General features: G+C 40.5%; 1 protein-coding gene across 2 annotated transcripts in view; it reads right to left on the bottom strand.

The window, feature by feature from the left end:
- The window catches only part of LOC128690483 (uncharacterized), a 487,473-nt gene that overhangs the window by 262,904 nt on the left and 204,569 nt on the right, over nt 1–20,000 (bottom strand). The window lies entirely within an intron of this gene.

The following is a 20,000-nucleotide window of genomic DNA, read 5'->3' as shown; positions in this document are numbered from 1 at the left end:
AAACATATAAGTGAACAGTATTTAGATAAGGCTAAAGAGGTCTTTGTGGCATTTATGGATTTGGAAAAGGCGTATGACAGGGTGGATAGGGGGGCAATGTGGCAGATGTTGCAAGTGTATGGTGTAGGAGGTAGGTTACTGAAAGCAGTGAAGAGTTTTTACGAGGATAGTGAGGCTCAAGTTAGAGTATGTAGGAAAGAGGGAAATTTTTTCCCAGTAAAAGTAGGCCTTAGACAAGGATGTGTGATGTCACCGTGGTTGTTTAATATATTTATAGATGGGGTTGTAAGAGAAGTAAATGCGAGGGTCTTGGCAAGAGGCGTGGAGTTAAAAGATAAAGAATCACACACAAAGTGGGAGTTGTCACAGCTGCTCTTTGCTGATGACACTGTGCTCTTGGGAGATTCTGAAGAGAAGTTGCAGAGATTGGTGGATGAATTTGGTAGGGTGTGCAAAAGAAGAAAATTAAAGGTGAATACAGGAAAGAGTAAGGTTATGAGGATAACAAAAAGATTAGGTGATGAAAGATTGAATATCAGATTGGAGGGAGAGAGTATGGAGGAGGTGAACGTATTCAGATATTTGGGAGTGGACGTGTCAGCGGATGGGTCTATGAAAGATGAGGTGAATCATAGAATTGATGAGGGAAAAAGAGTGAGTGGTGCACTTAGGAGTCTGTGGAGACAAAGAACTTTGTCCTTGGAGGCAAAGAGGGGAATGTATGAGAGTATAGTTTTACCAACGCTCTTATATGGGTGTGAAGCGTGGGTGATGAATGTTGCAGCGAGGAGAAGGCTGGAGGCAGTGGAGATGTCATGTCTGAGGGCAATGTGTGGTGTGAATATAATGCAGAGAATTCGTAGTTTGGAAGTTAGGAGGAGGTGCGGGATTACCAAAACTGTTGTCCAGAGGGCTGAGGAAGGGTTGTTGAGGTGGTTCGGACATGTAGAGAGAATGGAGCGAAACAGAATGACTTCAAGAGTGTATCAGTCTGTAGTGGAAGGAAGGCGGGGTAGGGGTCGGCCTAGGAGAGGTTGGAGGGAGGGGGTAAAGGAGGTTTTGTGTGCGAGGGGCTTGGACTTCCAGGAGGCATGCATGAGCGTGTTTGATAGGAGTGAATGGAGACAAATGGTTTTTAATACTTGACGTGCTGTTGGAGTGTGAGCAAAGTAACATTTATGAAGGGATTCAGGGAAACCGGCAGGCCGGACTTGAGTCCTGGAGATGGGAAGTACAGTGCCTGCACTCTGAAGGAGGGGTGTTAATGTTGCAGTTTAAAAACTGTAGTGTAAAGCACCCTTCTGGCAAGACAGTGATGGAGTGAATGATGGTGAAAGTTTTTCTTTTTCGGGCCACCCTGCCTTGGTGGGAATCGGCCAGTGTGATAATAAAAAAAAATAAATAAAAATATATATATATATATATATATATATATATATATATATATATATATATATATATATATATATAAGGGAGAGAGAGAGAGAGAGAGAGAGAGAGGAAAAGTCGAAATACGAAATGACAGTTTAGATTTATATGGACTTTTCATACTATTTTGGGAAAGTATGTTAAATATTAAATAAATAATTATATATGATTGCAGGGTCGAGTATCTGCTCCAAGCTACGCCTCTTCGCTGACCGCTTCCTGTTTCACACACTCCTGGCTTTGAGATCCCTTTCGTACCTTTTCTTAAAGCTATGTATGAATCCCGACTCTACCGTTCCACTGCCCAGGATATTCCATTTCTTCACTTCTCTAGAGTTAAAGAAATACCTTCTAACATCACTGTGACTCAGAGTTTTCAACACCCAGCTGTTTCCTCGTGATTTTGTCCCCCCTCTCTGGAACAGCCTGTCCCTGGCCACCCCATGATTTCCTCTCAGTACTTTATAGGTCGTTGTATCACTCCCCTGTCCTTATGTCTCTTAATGTCATCAGGATTAACTCCTATAATCTCTCATAGCTTGTACCCATGAGATTCAGGACTTCACTCAATGCAGACTCTGCCCTTTCTGCAGTTCCTTAACATGTGACTGGGTATCTGTTCCATATTTTATTATGGGCATGGCATATGTCGTATAAAACGTCGTGAATGACTGTACCCCTAGGTTTCTGAAAAGTAATCTTAGATTTGCCTGGCTTAAGTTTCCTGTAACAGTTATTCCTTATTGTGCATCTCAGGTGAAATACTCGGTACAATGCTTACCTTAAGGTCCTTTTCACCTAAATGAGGTTTAGTGGTCTTTTCCCCCGAGCCTGTGCTTTATGTGTGGTCTTCTTTGTCTGTCCTATCACTGACATCCTCACTGAAAGTTTCTCGGTGACATGTACAGAGAACATTACAATTTATTCAGCGTTCATCACACGCCCACTGACAGGCCCTCTCGAACAGCCAACTAACAATTAAGAATGGAGCAGTTCTGGGGCCCCCACTGCTATTAATTGTCCAGTTCAGTCAACCAATAGCGTAAGAGCTGGCCTCCTAGCAGAGGGAAGGTTGTGTTTTATCCCATGACTGTGGCACAGACGCTAACTTAAACTGGTTATATATACTCGCACTTGTATGTTCTGAGTGTATAACTGTTATGAGTGACTGTTTGCTCTATGGGTTATATATGTTTCACTGCTGATTTACCTCTGTAAATATACAGGTAAAGTAAAAACTACTTTCTTATGTTTGCATGTGATTGCTTAGATTGATTCTTGTCTCGAGACTTAAGTTAGGGCCGGGTGCCGCAGGCCTTGAAATTGTGTAGCTGTGACGAAGACTTTCTGACATTTTAACTAAAATTAACCTAATACACGGGCTTTGATTTCAATTTCACTTGCACTAACCTCCAACTTCACTAACCCCCTAACTTTACACACCCCTACCTCTCACTCACTCTTAAAATAAACACATCTCTCCTCGCAGCGCTATACAGTAAGTTCACTACGGGTTTAGTATTTAATTTGATTATAATAATTTGCTCGTCCCAATTTTCATGTATTTATATTTGTTGGTGTTAAATTTTAATAGCCACTTGTGAGATCAGAGCTGAAGCTGGTCTAGGTACATTTGCCGTCTTTCCTGTTCCTCACTTGTTTGTATTCTCACTAGTTTAGCATCTGCAAACACTGATACCTCCGACTTTATCTTTTCCGTCGTTTCATTCAGAAAAAGAAAATACTGCCAGACACGGTAATGATCCCAGTGGAACTACACTTACTCCTAATTAGTGCCTGACACAGTAATGAACCTAGTGGAACTACAGTCATTTGTGACCTTTCCTAAATGTCGCCAGGCACAGTAATGATCCTAGTGGAACTACACTCACTCGTGACCTTTCCTAAATGTAGCCAGACACGGTAATGATCCCAGTGGAACTACACTCACTCCTAATTAGTGCCTGACACAGTAATGATCCTAGTGGAACTACAGGCACTTGTGACCTTTACTAAATATTGCCTGACACAGTAATGATCCCAGTGGAACTACACTCACTCGTGACCTTTCCTAAATGTCGCCAGACACAGTAATGATCCCAGTGGAACTACACTCACTCCTAAATAGTGCCTGGCACAGTAATGATCCTAGTGGAACTACAGTCACTTGTGACCCTTCCTGCGTCTCTTCTCAATCACACTTTGTTTCGAGAAAACAGAAAGGCACAATACTGTGAATGGAAAAGTTCACAGATAACCCGCGCACAGAAGAGAGAACCTTACCACGACTTTTCGGTCCGACTTGGACTGACTTTGTGAATGGTCATAGTGGATCCAAAACGTCGTCATAAGCTTCTTTCTCCTATGTTCGGGTTATTTGTGTACTGTTTACAAGTATTCCTCGCTCCATAGTAATCCTTTCCATATTAATCCTGCCTGCTTCTCTAGTCTCTTGTACGGTATCGTGTCAAAATCCTTCTTACAGCCCAGAAATATGTGCAATCCACCCACTCCTCTCGTGCCTCACTCCTGTCACCTTGACATAGAACTACAGTAGGATTGTGATATAGAGTTTACCATCTCTTCAACCTTGCTGGGAGTTGTTAATGAACTCGATCCTTCCCAGGAGATCCACTACTCATCTCCTGATAATCTCGTCTAATTTCCAAATTGTAATTACATTTTTCCGCAGCTACGTAAGCAGAATGTATGTTCGTGGTGCCTCGTCTTCAATGCTCTTACCAACATAAATTAATTTCCATTCGTTGTAACATTATCTCTTTTTTATTTATTATATTGATTTTATCAAGGCACAATTTTAGAAGATAATTTTCTGCATCTCCAGCATCACAATTTCCTCAGGTTACAACTGTTTTCACAGTAGCTGATGCTAAGAAAGTTTCACAGTAGCTGATGCTAAGAAAGTTTTCACAGTAGCTGATGCTAAGAAAGTTTTCACAGTAGCTGATGCTAAGAAAGTTTTCACAGTAGCTGATGCTAAGAAAGTTTTCACAGTAGCTGATGCTAAGAAAGTTTTCACAGTAGCTGATGCTAAGAAAGTTTTCACAGTGGCTGATGCTAAGAAAGTTTTCATAGTGGCTGATGCTAAGAAAGTTTTCACAGTAGCTGATGCTAAGAAAGTTTTCACAGTAGCTGATGCTAAGAAAGTTTTCACAGTGGCTGATGCTAAGAAAGTTTTCACAGTAGCTGATGCTAAGAAAGTTTTCACAGTAGCTGATGCTAAGAAAGTTTTCACAGTAGCTGATGCTAAGAAAGTTTTCACAGTAGCTGTTGCTAAGAAAGTTTTCACAGTGGCTGATGCTAAGAAAGTTTTCACAGTAGCTGATGCTAAGAAAGTTTTCACAGTAGCTGATGCTAAGAAAGTTTTCACAGTAGCTGATGCTAAGAAAGTTTTCACAGTAGCTGATGCTAAGAAAGTTTTCACAGTAGCTGATGCTAAGAAAGTTTTCACAGTAGCTGATGCTAAGAAAGTTTTCACAGTAGCTGGTGCTAAGAAAGTTTTCACAGTAGCTGATGCTAAGAAAGTTTTCACAGTAGCTGATGCTAAGAAAGTTTTCACAATAGCTGATGCTAAGAAAGTTTTCACAGTAGCTGATGGTAAGAAAGTTTTCACAGTAGCTGATGGTAAGAAAGTTTTCACAGTAGCTGATGCTAAGAAAGTTTTCACAGTAGCTGATGCTAAGAAAGTTTTCACAGTAGCTGATGCTAAGAAAGTTTTCACAGTAGCTGATGCTAAGAAAGTTTTCACAGTAGCTGATGCTAAGAAAGTTTTCACAGTAGCTGATGCTAAGAAAGTTTTCACAGTAGCTGATGCTAAGAAAGTTTTCACAGTAGCTGATGCTAAGAAAGTTTTCACAGTAGCAGATGCTAAGAAAGTTTTCACAGTAGCTGATGCTAAGAAAGTTTTCACAGTAGCTGATGCTAAGAAAGTTTCCACAGTAGCTGATGCTAAGAAATATTCTTTACCTTCCCTTTTGTGTTCTTTATTAAGTTTATAAATGCTTACATTATCTCTTTTCTGTCTTCCTCTCACATAACGTGAACACTTTTAATTTTTTTCAACCTCATATATTAACTCATATTTTTTAACTCTTGTAACCGTCTTTCATCTCATCTATGGACATTTTCTAACTTATTTGTGTTTAGTAGTGATAACCACTAATAAATAACATTTTAAACTGCAATTCACGAAAATAAATCTGCTGCAACTGTTGGAGACGTTCACTTTACGAATATATTCCATTTATTCTCCAGGTCAAGATATATATTATAAATGATCATGATTAAAATAACGTGATGTTTTGGAATATATAATTTCCGTCCAGAGAAAACAATAAAAAAATTACATTCTAATTACTAAAGAATGTTATTTATAAGGTAATCAGATTTCTCTGAGTATTTCTTAAGAAATCCTAAATCCCATTTTTATTTTCTTAACTGCAATCTTTATAATTTCCTATCTTTACTTCTGTCTTTACACAAATTTCTTCATTCCTCTCCATTCGAGTATCATTGTTGATTCTTCCCTCTTCGCCATTGCCACTGGAAATTGGAGAGACAAGTCTACCTTCTTTGTCCACCGGGACAAATCTGTGTACCCACTCGGGCTCCTGGAATTACTTTGCTTTCTTCAAATCTGTACTTCAGCTCTTTATTTCTTTTAATTCTGTTCCACTGAAAAAATTAATACTTTGATACTCATCACAGAATTAAAACATTTCTTCATGTGGAAGAAATTGTTGAGAATTAGTTCTCTGCAAATTAACACGTAACAAAAATAAAATTATTTAGTGTTATTTATAGTGTTATTTAGTGTTATTTAGAGTGTTATTTAGATATGATAGTTCAGTTTGGAAAATGTATATTTGCTATACTCTTCTGTTTATATGATAAAGTCGCAGTGTTGTGGAGGCTAGTACACCAAACGGGGAGTAGAATAAAATTAGCTCTGAGGCACCCACACCACTGTGTCCTCGTATCACGGTACTACACCTACCTCTGCTGGGTGCGTGATCTTTGTAGGATTGGATGGTCCAGTGGGATAGAGCGTCGTGAATTATCGCTCGCCATGAGGCAGGCTAAAACAACACGGGTTCGATCCCTCGGCTAGTCACACTGCAGTTATTAATTAAATACCATTCGTTCGTGGTTACAATACTATATATACTACCTGTGAAGGCTAGTATACCAAACTGGAAGTAGAGTGAAATTAGCTCTATATCTTACTACAGTGAAACTGCTGTTCGTGTAGAGCTGAATAACTAGAGCTCTTTTGTATTTATACTTAATTTATTCTGGCAATTACACATAACTAGAAATGACGTTTACGTTTTTGTTATAAAGCTGAAAGATGACCCGTCGATCGTCTCTCGATTACTAAGCTTATGCTTTAAAGTTTTTTTTTATAAAGCTGGAAGATGACCCGTCGATCGTCTCTCGATTACTAAGCTTATGCTTTAAAGTTTTTTTTTATAAAGCTGGAAGATGACCCGTCGATCGTCTCTCGATCACTAAGCTTATGCTTTAAATTTTTTGTTATGAAGCTGGAAGATGACCCGTCGATCGTCTCTCGATCACTAAGCTTATGCTTTAAAGTTTTTTTTATAAAGCTGGAAGATGACCCGTCGATCGTCTCTCGATCACTAAGCTTATGCTTTAAAGTTTTTTTTTTATAAAGCTGGAAGATGACCCGTCGACCGTCTCTCGATTACTAAGCTTATGCTTTAGAGTTCAATCTCTTTAAAAGACAGAAAGATGTACAGTATTAACTCATTTTCCATTAAATAAACTACCTATGAATGGAGTCTTATTGGAGATCTTCACTGATTAACCGGTCCAGCTTAACTTAGAATTTAAAATGGCATTGTTAATACTAAGGAAAAAATGAAATTTAAGTATTAGTACTGGTTATGTGTGGGTGTGTGTATGTGACGTAACGTTATGTGTGGGAGTGTGTATGTGACGTAACGTTATGTGTGGGTGTGTGTATGTGACGTAACGTTATGTGTGGGAGTGTGTATGTGACGTAACGTTATGTGTGGGAGTGTGTATGTGACGTAACGTTATGTGTGGGTGTGTGTATGTGACGTAACGTTATGTGTGGGAGTGTGTATGTGACGTAACGTTATGTGTGGGAGTGTGTATGTGACGTAACGTTATGTGTGGGAGTGTGTATGTGACGTAACGTTATGTGTGGGAGTGTGTATGTGACGTAACGTTATGTGTGGGAGTGTGTATGTGACGTAACGTTATGTGTGGGAGTGTGTATGTGACGTAACGTTATGTGTGGGTGTGTGTATGTGACGTAACGTTATGTGTGGGAGTGTGTATGTGACGTAACGTTATGTGTGGGAGTGTGTATGTGACGTAACGTTATGTGTGGGTGGGTGTATGTGACGTAACGTTATGTGTGGGTGTGTGTATGTGACGTAACGTTATGTGTGGGAGTGTGTATGTGACGTAACGTTATGTGTGGGAGTGTGTATGTGACGTAACGTTATGTGTGGGTGGGTGTATGTGACGTAACGTTATGTGTGGGTGTGTGTATGTGACGTAACGTTATGTGTGGGTGTGTGTATGTGACGTAACGTTATGTGTGGGTGGGTGTATGTGACGTAACGTTATGTGTGGGAGTGTGTATGTGACGTAACGTTATGTGTGGGTGGGTGTATGTGACGTAACGTTATGTGTGGGTGTGTGTATGTGTCGTAACGTTATGTGTGGGTGTGTGTATGTGACGTAACGTTATGTGTGGGAGTGTGTATGTGACGTAACGTTATGTGTGGGTGTGTGTATGTGACGTAACGTTATGTGTGGGTGTATGTGACGTAACGTTATGTGTGGGAGTGTGTATGTGACGCAACGTTATGTGTGGGTGTGTGTATGTGACGTAACGTTATGTGTGGGTGTGTGTATGTGACGTAACGTTATGTGTGGGTGTGTGTATGTGACGTAACGTTATGTGTGGGTGTGTGTATGTGACGTAACGTTATGTGTGGGTGGGTGTATGTGACGTAACGTTATGTGTGGGAGTGTGTATGTGACGTAACGTTATGTGTGGGTGGGTGTATGTGACGTAACGTTATGTGTGGGAGTGTGTATGTGACGTAACGTTATGTGTGGGAGTGTGTATGTGACGTAACGTTATGTGTGGGTGTGTGTATGTGACGTAACGTTATGTGTGGGAGTGTGTATGTGACGTAACGTTATGTGTGGGAGTGTGTATGTGACGTAACGTTATGTGTGGGTGTGTGTATGTGACGTAACGTTATGTGTGGGTGTGTGTATGTGACGTAACGTTATGTGTGGGAGTGTGTATGTGACGTAACGTTATGTGTGGGTGGGTGTATGTGACGTAACGTTATGTGTGGGTGTGTGTATGTGACGTAACGTTATGTGTGGGTGTGTGTATGTGACGTAACGTTATGTGTGGGTGGGTGTATGTGACGTAACGTTATGTGTGGGAGTGTGTATGTGACGTAACGTTATGTGTGGGTGGGTGTATGTGACGTAACGTTATGTGTGGGTGTGTGTGTGTGTCGTAACGTTATGTGTGGGTGTGTGTATGTGACGTAACGTTATGTGTGGGAGTGTGTATGTGACGTAACGTTATGTGTGGGTGGGTGTATGTGACGTAACGTTATGTGTGGGTGTGTGTATGTGACGTAACGTTATGTGTGGGAGTGTGTATGTGACGTAACGTTATGTGTGGGTGTGTGTATGTGACGTAACGTTATGTGTGGGTGTGTGTATGTGACGTAACGTTATGTGTGGGAGTGTGTATGTGACGTAACGTTATGTGTGGGTGTGTGTATGTGACGTAACGTTATGTGTGGGTGTGTGTATGTGACGTAACGTTATGTGTGGGTGTGTGTATGTGACGTAACGTTATGTGTGGGTGGGTGTATGTGACGTAACGTTATGTGTGGGAGTGTGTATGTGACGTAACGTTATGTGTGGGTGGGTGTATGTGACGTAACGTTATGTGTGGGAGTGTGTATGTGACGTAACGTTATGTGTGGCAGTGTGTATGTGACGTAACGTTATGTGTGGGAGTGTGTATGTGACGTAACGTTATGTGTGGGAGTGTGTATGGTTCGTAACGTTATGTGTGGGAGTGTGTATGTGACGTAACGTTATGTGTGGGAGTGTGTATGTGACGTAACGTTATGTGTGAGAGTGTGTATGTGACGTAACGTTGTGTGGGAGTATGTGACGTAACGTTATGTGTGGGAGTGTGTATGTGACGTAACGTTATGTGTGGGAGTGTGTATGTGACGTAACGTTATGTGTGGGAGTGTGTATGTGACGTAACGTTATGTGTGGGAGTGTGTATGTGACGTAAGATTCTCCAGGTCACCGCAGACTGCGAAAATAACTAACAATAATTTGAATATTTTATTATGGACTGAAGAGGTTGGTAGAAAGACATATACTGTATTTGTCTGTTTACTAGAGGAATCCTTTATTCTACACGACGTTTCGCTCAAAAATTGATCTTTATCGCAATACAAGTTGATAAATTAGAGACATGTGCAACACTTGGGTATCAATAATCAGGAAACGTTTTATTTTTCATGATTTTTGGACTGACTACATCGACTCAAGGCTGAGGGACTGATTACCTCAATCTCCTCCTGTTCTTCACCATTCTCCTTTGTATGGACTGATGAAGCCACTGCGTGGCGAAACGTTTCCTCATCGAAGATACTCAAGTGTTGCACATGTGTCTAATTTATCAACTTGTCGGTTCTCTAAATCATTCATATACATTGCAATACAAGTTGAATCCTGGTCGATAAGTCGTCTTCAGTTATCTGTTGTTCAGTATTTGGTGTCTTTATACCCTCGTGAATACTTGCTGCTACAGAGTTGTGGATGAGTGGAACAAACTCCCGAGTACCGTCATAGAAGCTAAGACGTTGTGTAGTATTAAAAATAGGTTAGATAAATACATGAGTGGGTGTGGATGGGTGTAAGCTGGACCTGACTAGCTGGTGCTACTGGGTCAGAAGCCGTGCTCCTTCCTTAAGTGGAGGTGACCTGACTGGGTGGGCCATTGGTCTAAGCTGAGGGTTGACATGGACCTGTCCCGCATGGGCCAGTAGGCCTGCTGCAGTGTTCATTCTTTCTTTCTTTCTAACATGTTACTGCAATGATCAGTTTGTCATACCATACACAGCATAATACTACATTAAATGAAAGGTGCTTCCATAAATGATAAACAGAAATGGTCTAAATTTAACAGTGGTTGATACATATATCTCTTTCACACTCTCGAGGAACTGCAACAGTTTAAGGTTCGGGTGGAATATACAATGAAATCAATAAAATATACTCTTTCTCTCACACAGATATATTTCAGGGGCATCTTACGATAAAAGTAGCGAACTGGAACTACTGAATTGTTCTCGAATAGAAATCAGGTTCGTAAAGTTTCCAAGAATTACTACAGGAACAAGAAAGCATTATAATATCAGGTAATAAATTCATTTAAAATATAGTATAGCCGTTACGTTTTTTTTTTTTAATTTTTGTACATAAGATGGGGTTCACCTCTGATGCAAATTGTGGGACCCACAGCCTCGGAGAAGTGGATAAAAAGGCTTCAATGAAGAATATTTGGGTTTCTTCCTGAAGCCATTTGAATATTCCACTTCCCCTACCACCCCATCTTCTCATTCTTTCTTACCAATAGATATATTTTATTGCATAATATGATACAAAAGATTTAAGAGATACATTGTTGATATAAAGATGGAATATACAGTACATAAGGTGTACATGAGATACATGTCTAGTATATATTGTTACGTGTTTGACACTGATTATAATGCGAAAATTTCATCCAACTCCTCAGAGCTGGGGCGCATGCCCAAGATATAACAGGCATTACCTCTCTGAACAGCAGCACTGACTCGCTGGAACAGAAAACTAGCTGCCCTGCGATCCCTAGTTACCCTGATGAGTCTTTTGCCTAGCTCCTTAAGGAACTTAGATGCACTCTTTTCCCATGAGCCAAGGGTCTCTGAGCCTATGGGAACAAACATATAATGGTGAGCAAGTTCTCCGTATTTTCTAGACTTTTGGGACTCCCTGAAGCTGGCAGCTGCCCCTCCTTCCTCCCTGGTGTATTGGAGATAGGTATCAGCCAAGGTAGATGCACATGTGTAGTCCCACACCGCCTGCTTACCATCTGTACAGGCTTGAAGGGTGATACCATCTGGACGCCTTTGGCTGCCGTCAGACCTGCATAGTTTATATTGCGTCGTATGCCGTGAGCTTTGCTCCCAACAAGAGCTCACATTATCACAATCCTTCAAACAGCCCTATGATAACTGCAAAAGGAACAGAATAACAACATTTACACAACTCAGACCAGAACACGAACGCCTCTCATGAATATAATGATTCTGTTTATATAATAAATACTTGTAGTTAAATGTTATGCAAACTTCCCTTCCACTTCCCCTCTCTCTTTCATCTTTCTCCAGTTAGACATTTTCAAACATCCAGATTCCTTTCCTCCTTCCCCTCGATCCCTTTACTTTAACCTCAGCTCTGCTGGAAGGAAATTCTTTGAAGCTCCCATTGCAGATGAACCATTACTGGAATACCTGACGGTACCCTCATTGCCCTACCCAAGTCTCCCAGCTCAGGCTGATAGATTTCAACACCTTGTGTGATCTCTATTCTTCGTGTTTGAATACGGTAGGGGAAACATACATGGTAATTAGCTTTACAACTGTATAACTGCTATGTAAAATAAGGTAGCAACACACTGAAGATGTATCCTATATTCTTTTAATTCTAAAAAATGTCTGCAATCCATAATTTATCTTGCGCCTGTTCAGTGATGATGGAGATATCATCATCAAAAAAATTTCTTTGCATGACATAAGATATCCTTAGAGATGGCAACTTCAAAGTCAAAATAACTCTTATTTACGCTGGAACAAAATTTCTGAAGCTCACGTAGCTGACGATCCCTTACTGGAATACTGGACGATATCCCCATTGTCCTACTTAAGTCTTCCAGCTCACGCTGACAACTATCAACACTTTTCACTGAGCTTCATCCTGCGTAGTGGAATATGACAGCAAAATCATAGCTTTTCCTCCCATTGTGTTACTGAAATATGTAATAGGTTAGCAGCACACTAATGGTGCATCCAGCTGTAATAAAATAAACAGCAGCTTGACCTTAGTAAGTCAAACGAAGTTGTGACGTAATGTAAAAAGTTTGCGAAAAAACTTTGACAAATGTAAGGTGTAATAACACAAAATGCTGGAAGATGAGGGGAAAAAATAAGACGTAGGAGACAGGGCCAGAGATGTGGTGAGGGAAGAATATCTGTCGTGCTGAGGAAGAGGTAGAGATGAAAAGAGCAGAGCAGCTGTTGTGGGGAGGAGAGAGATAGAGACGGTGATGAAGAAACAACTGTCGTAGAAGGAAGGAGTGGGGAGTAGTGGTGGTGGTGAGGAGAAACTGTCACTGGGAGGGAGGGAGAGGTGGTGGTAGGAGAAATTTCTCGTGTGAGGGTGGGACAGAGTTGGTGGAGTGGGATGGGAGAGCTGTCGTGTGAGAGAGGGGGCAGAGTTGGAGTGGAATGGAAGAACTGTCGTGTGTGAGAGGGACAGAGTTGGTGGAGTGGGATGGGAGAACTGTCGTGTGAGAGAGGGACATATTTGGTGGAGTGGGATGGGAGAACTGTCGTGTGAGAGAGGGACATATTTGGTGGAGTGGGATGGGAGAACTGTCGTGTGAAGGAGGGACAGAGTTGGAGTGGTAAGTAGAGCTGTCGAATGAGGGAGAGAGAAAGTTGGTGGAGTGGGAAGGAGAGCTGTCATGGGAAGGAAGGGACAGAGACGCATCCGAGGGTGATAAAGTGTCTGTAAGCTGGAGTCTTGCCAGGAGGGCTGACAACTTCCTGAGTTGTTAAGGACACGATGTTACAGATGAGCAGTTCAGAACAAGGCTTGTTTCAGATGGATGCACAAGATGGGGGTGGAATGTGTGGGATGGAGATGGGGAAGATGTGAGCTCCAATATAAAGCAGAAGGCAGGGCACGAATTAAGACATTTATAACCTATGCTATTCTCGGCAACCTGTTTATGTCCTGAGCCATACATGATTAAAACCAAATACTTATGGGGTCAACAACTCAACATTTACGATTATTATATAGTCAGAGAAATACAAGAAATAATTTAGGATGGAAAGCGTAAAATAGCGTAAAATAGCATACAGTCAGAAACTCGCATACGTTTACAGAAAAAGAAAATTAACTGGCACAGTTAACACTAACATTCTTCATAAATACCAGAATTAAGACTATAACCCACCACCACATCATTAATTATAAACACTGGAGCTCGGGCATCAACCCACCACCACATCATTCATTTTAAACACTATACATATGTATATGTACATATGTAGTAGGTTGGTAGACAGCAACCACCCAGGGAAGTACTACCATCCTGCCAGATGACTGTGAAACAAAAACCTGTAACTGTTTTGCATGATGGTAGGATTGCTGGTTTCTTTTTCTGTCTCATAAACACGCTAGATAACAGGGATATCTTGCTACTCCTACTTACACTTTGGTCACACTTCACAGACACGCACATGCATATATATATATACATACATCTAGGTGTTTCTCCTTTTTCTAAATAGCTCTTGTTCTTCTTTATTTCTTCTATTGTCCAAGGGGAAGTGGAAAAGAATCTTTCCTCCGTAAGCCATGCGTGTCGTATGAGGCGACTAAAATGCCGGGAGCAATGGGCTAGTAACCCCTTCTCCTGTAGACATTTACTAAAAAAGAGAAGAAGAAAAACTTTATAAAACTGGGATGCTTAAATGTGCGTGCATGTAGTGCGGATGAAAAGAAACAGATGATTGCTGATGTTATGAATGAAAAGAAGTTGGATGTCCTGGCCCTAAGCGAAACAAAGCTGAAGGGGGTAGGAGAGTTTCAGTGGGGGGAAATAAATGGGATTAAATCTGGAGTATCTGAGAGAGTTAGAGCAAAGGAAGGGGTAGCAGTAATGTTAAATGATCAGTTATGGAAGGAGAAAAAAGAATACGAATGTGTAAATTCAAGAATTATGTGGATTAAAGTAAAGGTTGGATGCGAGAAGTGGGTCATAATAAGCGTGTATGCACCTGGAGAAGAGAGGAATGCAGAGGAGAGAGAGAGATTTTGGGAGATGTTAAGTGAATGTATAGGAGCCTTTGAACCAAGGGAGAGAGTAATTGTGGTAGGGAACCTGAATGCTAAAGTAGGAGAAACTTTTAGAGAGGGTGTGGTAGGTAAGTTTGGGGTGCCAGGTGTAAATGATAATGGGAGCCCTTTGATTGAACTTTGTATAGAAAGGGGTTTAGTTATAGGTAATACATATTTTAAGAAAAAGAGGATAAATAAGTATACAAGATATGATGTAGGGCGAAATGAGAGTAGTTTGTTGGATTATGTATTGGTAGATAAAAGACTGTTGAGTAGACTTCAGGATGTACATGTTTATAGAGGGGCCACAGATATATCAGATCACTTTCTAGTTGTAGCTACACTGAGAGTAAAAGGTAGATGGGATACAAGGAGAATAGAAGCATCAGGGAAGAGAGAGGTGAAGGTTTATAAACTAAAAGAGGAGGCAGTTAGGGTAAGATATAAACAGCTATTGGAGGATAGATGGGCTAATGAGAGCATAGGCAATGGGGTCGAAGAGGTATGGTGTAGGTTTAAAAATGTAGTGTTAGAGTGTTCAGCAGAAGTTTGTGGTTACAGGAAAGTGGGTGCAGGAGGGAAGAGGAGCGATTGGTGGAATGATGATGTAAAGAGAGTAGTAAGGGAGAAAAAGTTAGCATATGAGAAGTTTTTACAAAGTAGAAGTGATGCAAGGAGGGAAGAGTATATGGAGAAAAAGAGAGAGGTTAAGAGAGTGGTGAAGCAATGTAAAAAGAGAGCAAATGAAAGAGTGGGTGAGATGTTATCAACAAATTTTGTTGAAAATAAGAAAAAGTTTTGGAGTGAGATTAACAAGTTAAGAAAGCCTAGAGAACAAATGGATTTGTCAGTTAAAAATAGGAGAGGAGAGTTATTAAATGGAGAGTTAGAGGTATTGGGAAGATGGAGGGAATATTTTGAGGAATTGTTAAATGTTGATGAAGATAGGGAAGCTGTGATTTCGTGTATAGGGCAAGGAGGAATAACATCTTGTAGGAGTGAGGAAGAGCCAGTTGTGAGTGTGGGGGAAGTTCGTGAGGCAGTAGGTAAAATGAAAGGGGGTAAGGCAGCTGGGTTTGATGGGATAAAGATAGAAATGTTAAAAGCAGGTGGGGATATAGTTTTGGAGTGGTTGGTGCAATTATTTAATAAATGTATGGAAGAGGGTAAGGTACCTAGGGATTGGCAGAGAGCATGCATAGTTCCTTTGTATAAAGGCAAAGGGGATAAAAGAGAGTGGAAAAATTATAGGGGGATAAGTCTGTTGAGTATACCTGGTAAAGTGTATGGTAGAGTTATAATTGAAAGAATTAAGAGTAAGACGGAAAATAGGATAGCAGATGAACAAGGAGGCTTTAGGAAAGGTAGGGGGTATGTGGACCAGGTGTTTACAGTGAAACATATAAGTGAACAGTATTTAGATAAGGCTAAAGAGGTCTTTGTGGCATTTATGGATTTGGAAAAGGCGTATGACAGGGTGGATAGGGGGGCAATGTGGCAGATGTTGCAAGTGTATGGTGTAGGAAGTAGGTTACTGAAAGCAGTGAAGAGTTTTTACGAGGATAGTGAGGCTCAAGTTAGAGTATGTAGGAAAGAGGGAAATTTTTTCCCAGTAAAAGTAGGCCTTAGACAAGGATGTGTGATGTCACCGTGGTTGTTTAATATATTTATAGATGGGGTTGTAAGAGAAGTAAATGAGAGGGTCTTGGCAAGAGGCGTGGAGTTAAAAGATAAAGAATCACACACAAAGTGGGAGTTGTCACAGCTGCTCTTTGCTGATGACACTGTGCTCTTGGGAGATTCTGAAGAGAAGTTGCAGAGATTGGTGGATGAATTTGGTAGGGTGTGCAAAAGAAGAAAATTAAAGGTGAATACAGGAAAGAGTAAGGTTATGAGGATAACAAAAAGATTAGGTGATGAAAGATTGAATATCAGATTGGAGGGAGAGAGTATGGAGGAGGTGAATGTATTCAGATATTTGGGAGTGGACGTGTCAGCAGATGGGTCTATGAAAGATGAGGTGAATCATAGAATTGATGAGGGAAAAAGAGTGAGTGGTGCACTTAGGAGTCTGTGGAGACAAAGAACTTTGTCCTCGGAGGCAAAGAGGGGAATGTATGAGAGTATAGTTTTACCAACGCTCTTATATGGGTGTGAAGCATGGGTGATGAATGTTGCAGCGAGGAGAAGGCTGGAGGCAGTGGAGATGTCATGTCTGAGGGCAATGTGTGGTGTGAATATAATGCAGAGAATTCGTAGTTTGGAAGTTAGGAGGAGGTGCGGGATTACCAAAACTGTTGTCCACAGGGCTGAGGAAGGGTTGTTGAGATGGTTCGGACATGTAGAGAGAATGGAGCGAAACAAAATGACTCCAAGAGTGTATCAGTCTGTAGTGGAAGGAAGGCGGGGTAGGGGTCGGCCTAGGAAAGGTTGGAGGGAGGGGGTAAAGGAGGTTTTGTGTGCGAGGTGCTTGGACTTCCAGTAGGCATGCGTGAGCGTGTTTGATAGGAGTGAATGGAGACAAATGGTTTTTAATACTTGACGTGCTGTTGGAGTGTGAGCAAAGTAACATTTATGAAGGGATTCAGGGAAACCGGCAGGCCGGACTTGAGTCCTGGAGATGGGAAGTACAGTGCCTGCACTCTGAAGGAGGGGTGTTAATGTTGCAGTTTAAAAACTGTAGTGTAAAGCACCCTTCTGGCAAGACAGTGATGTAGTGAATGATGGTGAAAGTTTTTCTTTTTCGGGCCACCCTGCCTTGGTGGGAATCGGCCAGTGTGATAATAAAAAAAATATAACATATGTATGACTAGGTTAAGGCGTCGGCTTAAGCCAGTAGGAGAATTGGGTCTCCCTCACATGGGCCAGTAGGCCTGCTGCGGTGTTCCTTATGTTCTTATACAAGTGGTTTTCAATCTTTTTTCAGTAATATCACCCTTATATCACAACTCACATATAGTCAATTTTCCTAATAATAATAATAATAATAATAATAATAATAATAATAATAATAATAAAAGCAGCCAGGGGCATAAAACATACATACGGAATATAAAAAATATAAGCCTACTATTGTATAATTAATAAACAAGCATTATATATCACAATAAAATAGAAATAAACCAACTTGTCTTTTGTAAGTTTTTAGTGAGATTTAGGTTTGGTGTAGTTGGCAGATAATTTTGATGTTAGGTGGTATATTAGACATTCCCTCATTTGTTCCTCGACCTTCTGTAGCTTTTCATTCTTATTAATTTTCATGTTTGTGAGCACAACAAATTCCAGCTCACACAGGCAAGATGTGAAATTGCATGAGAATTACCAGAGTTTATGTTGCAACATCAGGATATTCATTCTTAATCTCTACCCAGAATTCGTCCAAAGGTATTTTCTTATGCTTTTATTTCACAATTCCATCACTGTTTATGTCAGTTAATTTTTCATATTCTGTGAGATTGAGCTCAATCAGTCACAGTCTTCGGTACAAGTTTTGGAAATAGTACTGATTTTTTTTTCTGACACTAGTTCAAGATGCTTAAAAATCAGTGGCATAATCTAGTTACTCTTTGTTGCAGCAGCAACAACATATTGGAACATATTCTTGTTACCTTCCTTCACTTTGACAGTCAAAATTCTTAGTTAATCTCTCACAGAATCGATTTTGCCAGTGTAAGATAAGATATTTTCAGTGTTGCCTTGAATGTTGGAATTTACCTTGTTTAAATCTTCAACGATATCCACTAAATTGGATAATTCATAGACCAAGTGACATCTGGAAGCACCACACAACATTCTTCTTGACCAAGTGACATCTGGAAGCACCACACAACATTCTTCTTGACCAAGTGACATCTGGAAGCACCACACAACATTCTTCTTGACCAAGTGACATCTGGAAGTACCACACAACATTCTTCTTGACCAAGTGACATCTGGAAGTACCACACAACATTCTTCTTGACCAAGTGACATCTGGAAGCACCACACAACATTCTTCTTGCTGCTCAATAGTAAAAAATCTAAGTAATTGATCCTTGAGTACATACACTCGTTACAGCAGCTTGCCTCTCAGTGACCATCTTGCCTCTGTGTCCAGAAGATTCATATGCTTTGCCCCAGTTTTTACAAATAGTTTTAGAAAAATGAGAAACTGACAGTGACGAACACCAGTGATGTATCTGACGACACAAACTGTAAACCTGTAAACAAAGAAACCGAAGAGTGTAAACCAAACACAAACGTTGGTGATTATGTAAATTTACTTTCCTATCACAATGCCTATTGTCTTAATATGAATCATGAATTTAATATTCTATAATAGTTTATCATTTAATGACATTTGAAAAAATTATAACTTTTGTGGGTAGTTAATTATACAATATACAACAGCCCCCAAAAACGTGAAGATTTAATTAAGAAGACGAAACCAGGACAAAATTACTAACAATGCAGCGGCACCCCTGGGCACTATCAGTGGCACATCAGGGTGCCTCGGCACTCCTGGCTACTACCAGTGGCACACTAGGGTGCCGCGGCACCCAGATTTAAAAAACACTGCATGACTAGAGAGAGAACTAATATAATTACCGGTGATTGTCGCTACGGAAGTAAGAATTAGAATAAAAATTTAGAAGCGTAACATAAATGACGGTGTAACGAACTATAACGTCTAAATGACGGTGTAACGAACTATAACGTCCAAATGACGGTGTAACGAACTATAACGTCTAAATGACGGTGTAACGAACTATAACGTCTAAATGACGGTGTAACGAACTATAACGTCCAAATGACGGTGTAACGAACTATAACGTCTAAATGACGGTGTAACGAACTATAACGTCTTAATGACGGTGTAACGAACTATAACGTCTAAATGACGGTGTAACGAACTATAACGTCTAAATGACGGTGTAACGCACTATAACGTCTAAATGACGGTGTAACGAACTATAACGTCTAAATGACGGTGTAACGAACTCTAACGTCTAAATGACGGTGTAACGAACTATAACGTCTAAATGACGGTGTAACGAACTATAACGTCTAAATGACGGTGTAACGAACTATAACGTCTAAATGACGGTGTAACGAACTATAACGCCAAATGACGGTGTAACGAACTATAACGTCTAAATGACGGTGTAACGAACTATAACGTCTAAATGACGGTGTAACGAACTATAACGTCTAAATGACGGTGTAGCGAACTATAACGTCTAAATGACGGTGTAACGAACTATAACGTCTAAATGACGGTGTAACGAACTATAACGTCTAAATGACGGTGTAACGAACTATAACGTCCAAATGACGGT

This window comes from Cherax quadricarinatus, chromosome 29 (genome assembly GCF_038502225.1).
Source record: "Cherax quadricarinatus isolate ZL_2023a chromosome 29, ASM3850222v1, whole genome shotgun sequence".
Classification (NCBI taxonomy): Eukaryota; Metazoa; Arthropoda; class Malacostraca; order Decapoda; family Parastacidae; genus Cherax; species Cherax quadricarinatus.
This window is presented reverse-complemented; position numbering and strand designations above follow the sequence as displayed.